Source organism: Hesperophylax consimilis, chromosome 5 (assembly GCF_061612785.1).
Source record: "Hesperophylax consimilis isolate HC1 chromosome 5, BYU_Hcon_1.0, whole genome shotgun sequence".
Taxonomy (NCBI): Eukaryota; Metazoa; Arthropoda; class Insecta; order Trichoptera; family Limnephilidae; genus Hesperophylax; species Hesperophylax consimilis.
The window spans coordinates 32,463,883-32,472,535 of record NC_142840.1 but is presented as its reverse complement, the minus strand read 5'-3'; positions in this window follow the sequence as shown (position 1 = coordinate 32,472,535).

Here is an 8,653-nt window from a genome sequence, read left to right as displayed (position 1 = left end):
TTATTTTTCTGCAATTGTTTTAAATAGTCGTTTCCTGCACTATTTTCGTGTATAATTTCGTAAATATTTGTATATATATATGTGTGTAAAAGTATGAATATGTGTGTGAAAAAGTGTTGCAATGAAATTGCTCCCTTTTTAGTTCATCTTTTCAATAAGTCACTTAGCACGGGTGACTTTCCAAAATCCCTTAAATCAGCTATCGTAACTCCATTATTAAAAAAACCACAACTGGACGCTGAAGATCTTTCAAATTACCGACCCGTTTCAAATCTGCCTTTTATATCAAAAATATTAGAAAAAATCGCTGCCTCACATGTCATATGTCACTTAAATTCAAATGAATTATTAACTAAATACCAATCTGCATACAGACGGTTCCACTCCACAGAAACCGGGTTACTACGTGTTTTGTCGGACATAACTACTGCCATTGAGTCGGGTAAACTGGCACTTCTTTCAGTCTTGGACATGAGTGCTGCATTTGACACGATTGACCATGACTTTCTTATTAAACGATTAGATGAATCATTTGGTTTAAACTGTGATGTTAAGACCTGGCTGACATCGTACCTGGCCAACCGTTTACAAGCCGTAAAAGTAGGAAAAAACCAATCAAATTATGCAACCCTTTCATCTGGAGTACCCCAAGGGTCCGTTCTGGGCCCACTACTCTTCATCCTCTTCACAAATGATGTCGCTAAAATAATAGAATCATTCGGCCTTCTATCTCACTGCTACGCTGATGACCAGCAAGTTTATTTTTACTGCTTATCAGAAGAAATAAACAGTCTAAAAATTCGTATAACTGAGTGTATAGAAGCAATTACTCGCTGGATGACCTCAAATAGATTGAAACTGAATCCCACAAAGACTGAGTTTCTGTGGACTGCTACAAGCAGACGTCAGCATAACATTGAAAACTCCCCAATAACCATTTCCGGAAGTGACATCACTCCAAAAACGTGCATCAAATTACTGGGTGTCAATCTGGATGCTAATTTTTCCCTTAAAACTCAGGTGAACAGAACTGTAAGCACGGGGTTCTTTCAATTAAGGCAAATTAAAGCAGTGCGGAGAAACCTGCCAACAGAGGCGACTAAATTGCTAGTCAATTCCTATGTTGTTTCACGTCTAGATTATTGCAACGGAATATATGCAAGTCTCCCTAAATGTCAAATCAACAAATTACAATCCGTTTTCAACGCCGCGGCAAGGCTTATCACCGGAGTATCTAAATACTCCCACATTTCAGAGCATCTCAAAAATCTGCACTGGCTCAAATGTCCTGAAAGAATCCAGTTCAAGGTATGCTGGATGGTATTTAAGTCACTTAACGGAATGGCTCCGGCTTATTTATCAGAATTGTGTATTCCAGAAGATTCCAACTCCCGACAGTCAACCCTTAGGTCAGCAACGTCATCAGCTATCGGAAGGTTGAAGGAACCAAAGCGCACACCAGATACTAAGTTCGGTGAGCGTGCTTTTGCCGTATCAGGACCTAAAGCCTGGAATGGACTGCCACATGATTTGAGAATGATCGCAGACTCGACAGAATTTAGGTCTAAACTTAAAACGCACCTTTTCAGACAGTCGTATCCATAATTTCAGAAACCTTCACTTTCACAGTTGACGGCAATTTAAATTTAAATTAACAAAATGTAAAAAATACTAAAAATAAAATAAAATAAATAAAAATAATAATTAAAAATAAATAAATAAAAATGATAACAACTAACAATTTGTAGGCTTTTAAGACAGTTAAAATACATTTAAATTAAAATAAAAACTATAGCAGACTTAAGATCATGCGACGACCAGTGTTTTTTGATATAGTGTCCTCTGCGTGCAGTTCTATCTTTTATAAGCATAAACTTTTTAATATAAGTGTGTTTGTTGGAAGTGACTTGCCAGGTAAGTATGTTTTGGTATCATTTCTAAATAACAAATGTAGATCCTAGGAAATAAATTGTACAGCGCCCTTGAGGTGATTTTTCACAAAAACGGCGCTCTACAAATTATCCAATTATTATTATTATTATTATTATTATTGTGTAAAATTCTTAATAGACGTGAAATAAATAAATTTTAAAAATTGAAATTTATTTATCGAAAATTCAGATCGATTTTTTACGGGTATATAAATAATAAACGAAAAACGTGAACTTTCCGACTTGAACAAAATACCGGAAGCATAGGAATATAATTGGTTATTTCCATTAAGTTATAGTAATCGTCAAAAATCCCATAGCGAAGATACCATTTATGTTTTTAAATACATTTTGGTTTAATTTTCACTTTTAAAACATTTCCAACAAGTAAATACAAAATTTAGGGGGAAAAATCTTCCTATACTACAATAGTAAACTCTACAACAAAATCTCACTCTCATTCAAAACTATATTATTTAAATCACAAATAAAAAGCTGTATACAAAACATAGCGAGATCAGAAATAGAAAATATACTGAAACCAAATACAGACTGAAAACGAAACTGCACTAAAAATACCTTGTAATATATCATTTTATAATTACTTCGTATATCCATATAATATGTAATTTAATTTTTAGGCACGGGAAATCCCAGTGAGGATATCATTATAACTATTTGTTACTAAAAAGGGAAGATAAATAAACATATTTTATTATTAATAAGTTATGACCAATTGATTTGTTTTTTGGTTTTATCTTACGTGCAGATTCTAACTAATATTGGTTAGATGTTTTATACAGGGTGTCCGGAAACTCGTAGTACAAGCGGGAAACTGGTGAATCTACATCACATTTGGAGTCGATTTTGTAGTATATTTTTTTTTTATTTGAGCTTTCGTTATCGAGTAAATCGAGTTTGAAGTTGATTTTTTTTTTTTTTTTTAATCAAAATTCTTATAAATTATTACTGAAGATCAAAGTACCCAACTAATTAAAACTATTTAAAAGTAAAACAAATGAAGAAACTCGGATTTGAAGCATTATTTTGAAATCACCCTTCATTTAACCCGGTGTAATCATAAAATATTTCTGCTCTGCAGGGTTAAAACATCTGTTATTCAACCCTAAACACCAGAAAAAACTTTAACCCTAAAATAGCCGAAAAATATTTTTTTTTAGACACCTTTTTACATGTTTCCATTCTCACTTTCTAAAAACTCACACAATTGTTTTAAAGCTGTTTTAGGGGACGCTACCAGCTGTGAAAATGTGCGGTTTAGCCAAAAAAAGAAGAAATAAATGGTATTTAAACTGAGTATTTATTTACAAGCAAGTTTTTATAAATTGAACTTTAACAAAAAATTAAAATTAAAGAATGACATTTGACAAAAATAAACATAATTATTCAAGATGGGGGAAATTTCGGTGTGCTCAACCTATTCGCGGCTTATTTATGCTGCAGGCAGTGACATGTTTGTCCTGAAGCTTTGCAATCATTGCTCTAAAGGCGCGCATTTTCGAAACGTTGATCAATGGTAGCGACCCCTGAAATTAATTTAAATGAAAAAAAAATGTGTATATTTTTTTGTTTTTGAAAGCATTTCCAAAAAAAAAATTTATATTTTGAAGCACCCTAATATATACGGAAAGAAAGAAACCTTGCTGATGTGGCAGGGGGCTCAGTTTCTGTAGTACCAGGTTTTGCTGGTGTACAGCTACCTTTTCCCAGTCAGCATGACTAGCATTGCGCTGGAGAAGTCGTCCTTTCGCTGGTATGAATTTTTCGGTGACCGTTGTTTTGTGTGCTCGTCGTTTTTGCGATGGCTGATTTTCGCGGATAGCGCACGGCCGTGAAGTATTGAAAACTGGTACAGAAACTCGTGAAGTGTTAAAACAGCGTACAAGCATAATGCATTTCAGAACCACAAATGTTTGTGGTTCTGAAATGCAGAACAAGCGAATGAACGACTGTTCTCACACCGAAAAAACAAATCCACATTGTCTCGATTTTTGCTCTCACTTGATGAGCTTTTTTGTGCCAACGCTCGTTGTATTCTACGTGTTCACAGATGGCGTTATTAATTAATTTTGTTTAAATACGCTTTTGCAAGGTATTGCGTTACAATATTAAGACAAATCATTTGTTTGCGCCCGTATATACGCAATATGAATATGAATCAATAGTTTTGTTCGTTCATCATCACATATGATTATGGGACCATTATCGACCTCTTTCATTTATCCCAATTTTTTTAAAGTTTTTTTATAGATTCTTCCCAAAAGAGCGCTATATAAATTATCCAATTATTATTATATATAACGATATTCGTCTTTCTTCTACGGCATAAATTTATTAATCGAACCTGCGGCTTACGTTACACACACGTAGAATTTACGTAATAATATTATTAAACGTATGCATTACCGAGTAAACGCCCCTCGCTAAGACTTTGAATTTTATGGGCCTGTAATTCCAAAACGTCATAAAAGGGATTCCAGAATTAAGTAAGCTCGGATAGGTACGGTATTACGTATAGAGGAACATGTGCAAAAACTGCATCCAGCTTTAGATACCTAGCAGGTAAGCTTAGCATAAAGCTCCCGCTCAACTGGGTTCTATTGACTAATTCTATGATATTACTTTTTCGACCACGCACACAGTTTACAGTTTATGAAAGCGGACATTTTTTAATCATTTATTCAGAACTCTCGTTGGTTTTCTGGCAAATGTTGTTATTCATATATAGACTGAGAGTAGCGTTTGTAAATTTGCGTGTCTTCCATTTCCTTGCCAAGATGGTGGCCGTTTTAATGATTTAGTAAAGATTATTTTTTCTAATGTGAAATCGACCTGTTTATTTGGACTTTCATATTCGCATTTTTTTAATATTATGGTATGTGCATCGTATAAATTATAAAACACTATTGATATTTCACTGAAAAACACACGTAGCTTAGAAGAAGATACAGAAAATCATATGTTTATGTAAAAAAAATCAACCCAGGAAAACAATGTTTTCAAATTCTATTTAATAGATGGTTAATAGATTATTTCAAGCCTTGAGTTATATATATATATTGGTTTAACTGAGGATTGAACCTTTTTCTCCAGGGACTGACTAAGATGAGAGATCAAAACTATCACTTAGTTCTAATCCGAATTGGATGGTACCGGGATTTTTTTCGAAAAACAAAGAGAACACGTATTTTCTTATTTTTTTAAAGGTAAATTTAAATTTTAAAGCTCCATTGTACATGATGGTTTAGGTTTGATGGTGAGAAACGTAAATGAAAGAGGTTGTATTGTGTTTATTGAGTCAGTGTACTTGATGTTGCGATGGACTCCGGGTCGATACTCAACGCAGTTCGTGAACATTATCGGTTATTATTTTTTTTGGTAAACTAATATTTTAGAACATGGGCTTCACTAAATTTTGAATCTCGTCTTCTTATTGTATTCTGTAGACCGACATACAATATTTACTAAAAAAAACCTTCCAGACACAACGTAATATATTTTATTATATTAAATAAACCTAGCCGACGCACGGTTAGCGTTACCGCCAAAGATACTCATACCTTCCGCGCATAAAACTTTCTTCTTAATTCTCAGAAGAGAGCCAAACAAAGTAATTCCAAGTAAAAGTTGCAAACGTTCGGTCGACTGGGATCCTTGTCTTCTACTGAGTGCACAGTGGACCAAATTACAACTACATGTGTACAGCTGGCCAGAAATTCTGAAAAAAGGTGACAGATTGATTACATGTGTTTGCGTGCTGTAGAAGAATTTTGATGATTTTCATCCGCATCTCAAAATATTTGAAAAAGAACTACCACACTAACTTCTTCCGGCGAGTTTGAAATATTTTTATGATTTAGCAAAATAGTTTTGATGGTTCAGGCAGGTGTGCGATTTCGTAATTTTGAATAAGAACTGTTGCCTTGGGAAGAGATTGCAATACGCAACGTATTAAAATAAGACAGTATTTACCACTCTGGAACGTGGCACAAATATTATACATAATATATAGATAAGTTGTGAAATAACGCAAATTAATTAAATGAAATTTAGTGGCGTTGTTGTTATTTCTTGAACTCAAAAACTATTAAAAAGGGAGAGACAACACTTTAAATTTTATTGAAACGAATCTTTAAATTTTAAATAACTTTCTTGTTATCATATTTGTATTTTCTTCCATTCCATTTCCAACAACAAATTTGCGCAAAGCAAATTTATGTCTAAAAATGAGAACATGCTTAAGACAGTAATTTTATTAAGACAGAAGTCAAAGGCCTTAGTCGTAAGTCACTATAGATATAAGTCTTAGATGTAAGTCACTAGTTATTTTGAATCCTAAGCCAGCTGAATGTTTTATTTAATAAATATATTTTTACAGCGCCTTCAGGGGATTTTTCACGAAAGCGGCGCTACATAAATTAGCCAAATTTGATTATTATTATTATATTTTGTCGTCAAGAACTTATCTTGAGAACAGAACCCCTAAAAAAGCTTGATCTTATTCTGGTTCCTTCTCTTATCGGCCGTTGGCTATCAGCAGGCTGCTGTCTGGAATAAATCTGTTGGACTTCACTTATACCACCCGTCTTTTCGTAGAATATGGAATTCCAGCTAAAATACAAGTATTTTCAATAAGTATGGTTTTGTTCCTTAAAATATAATCAAAATTTTGAATTTTCACAGCCCGCCAAAACGATCGAAATCTGGCTGGTTACGCGTAACGACATACGTGCCTCGTTTTGACAATTAGAAAAAATATATTAATAAATTGTACACCGCATCTGACGGAGGCGTTAGTGTAGCATACTGCCATTCTCTATTCTATAGTATTAGGTTTAGTGTCCAGGTTTCCAAGCCGCACAGAAGAATAGCGAAAACAAACATAGCAACGAACTACTCTGATTCAATTAAGATATTCATGTAATGACTTTATCAGTATTTGAATTTTTTTATTTGTTTTGTCTATAATCGACATCATAATTTTGGCCAGCTAATCCTGCGAATCGCACTATGTGTGGTAAGAAAAGGTACCAAAATTAAAACAATAATTCAATTAACTCGCTTTGTTCTGTGGTCGTCGGCATGAAATATAACTCCAAATTTTACACAGATATAATAAAACAAATTAATTCGGAGGGGCGCCAATTACCTCAGCTGTTTGGGGAACATTTTCGACTTCACAACGAGGGCGGGAAAACTTCGACAAAACAAAGATATTTCGATTACATACATTTACTCCGAATGAGATATTAAATTTATTGCGGTAACACAATATGTTTTTAACAAAATATAGGTCGTTAAAGAGACAATTTCCTCGTTACGAAGAATAAAGACATTTGGATGTTGTTGTCATATTTATTTATTTAACGCCAACTGTAAAGATACCGTAAACAATAATTGCTTGTCACAGTTCAAAATAAACTCACTACTTACTATTATCATAGACAACTCATACTTCGACTTATGACAGGTCTTATACAAGCCTAGTAGAAATTAGTAAATTAGTTAAACTATTGTTACACTGGCATATATTTCTTTTGCATTATGCATTGTCTTACTGCACTTATATTAATAACTGCATCACTTGCAATATTGCTTTTGTGTACACATTGATTGTTCTATAATTTATTGCTATTATTATCCTTAGTACCACTGTACGCTTGTAATTCGATTATCACTGTATTGTAAAAATCTTTATGAATAGTAGAAATAATAATAAAAAATAACAAGTAGTTGTGGCATTTGATCGTACAATAGCAGCAGAAAGCATAAAATGAATTCAAGCTTTAGAAAAATATAAAAGAAGATATACAAGTACATAAAAACATACAAGTAGACTTAGATCAAATTAATTGAAAAGATTTAATAGTATAGCCTACATGTACCTTAAATAGATCCGTCACATCTGCGAATATATTAATAACTTCATGTAATCTAGGTACAAGCGAGTGTTTGAAATGCTTAGTCCTGGTAAAGTTACATTTAAACAGCGTTTTGGAACGAGTAGCTCTCGTTAGTAAATGAAATTCAATGAGGTTAAGTAAATCAGGGCTGTCTACTGCCATTTACAATTTTGAACATAACATATTAAATATATTATTACTATGATACGACCTTCTAGGTTGAGTGGCAAAGATTCTCAATTCCAAATCCAGTTTAAATCTGAGGCAATGATTTGGTCATGATTTTTGATCTACAATAATTTGGCGCTATGTTTCAACGAACAATTGAAATTTCACACAAACACACGGAGAAAACTTACTGATTATTTATTTAAGATGTTGTCAAATTATTCGTTCTTTAGTTAAAAACGGGACTGCAGGCCTTTAACGAATGAATTGAAAAAGTTCCTTACAAATTATCAGTTAAAAATCAATTGTTTTATGAGAACGGCGCAACACGTGTTCATTTATATAATGATATTGACATAGTGATTTTTTCACATTCCGTCATGATATTTATTAGGAAAAGAACACGTGTTCTCGATATATTCTGAATAACTTAAATTTTATCACGAAATTGACATGCTATCACTTTTTAGTGACAGGATTATTTTTCTACGTGCACACGTTTAGGAAATGCGGGTAGGTATCATTATCCTATTTGTAACAAAATGTCTTAAAAGATCCTCTAATTACTTTATGTTTTCACAAAAAATAAGCAGTCCCTTTGTGTTCTTTTTCAGGCTACGTTTTATTTCG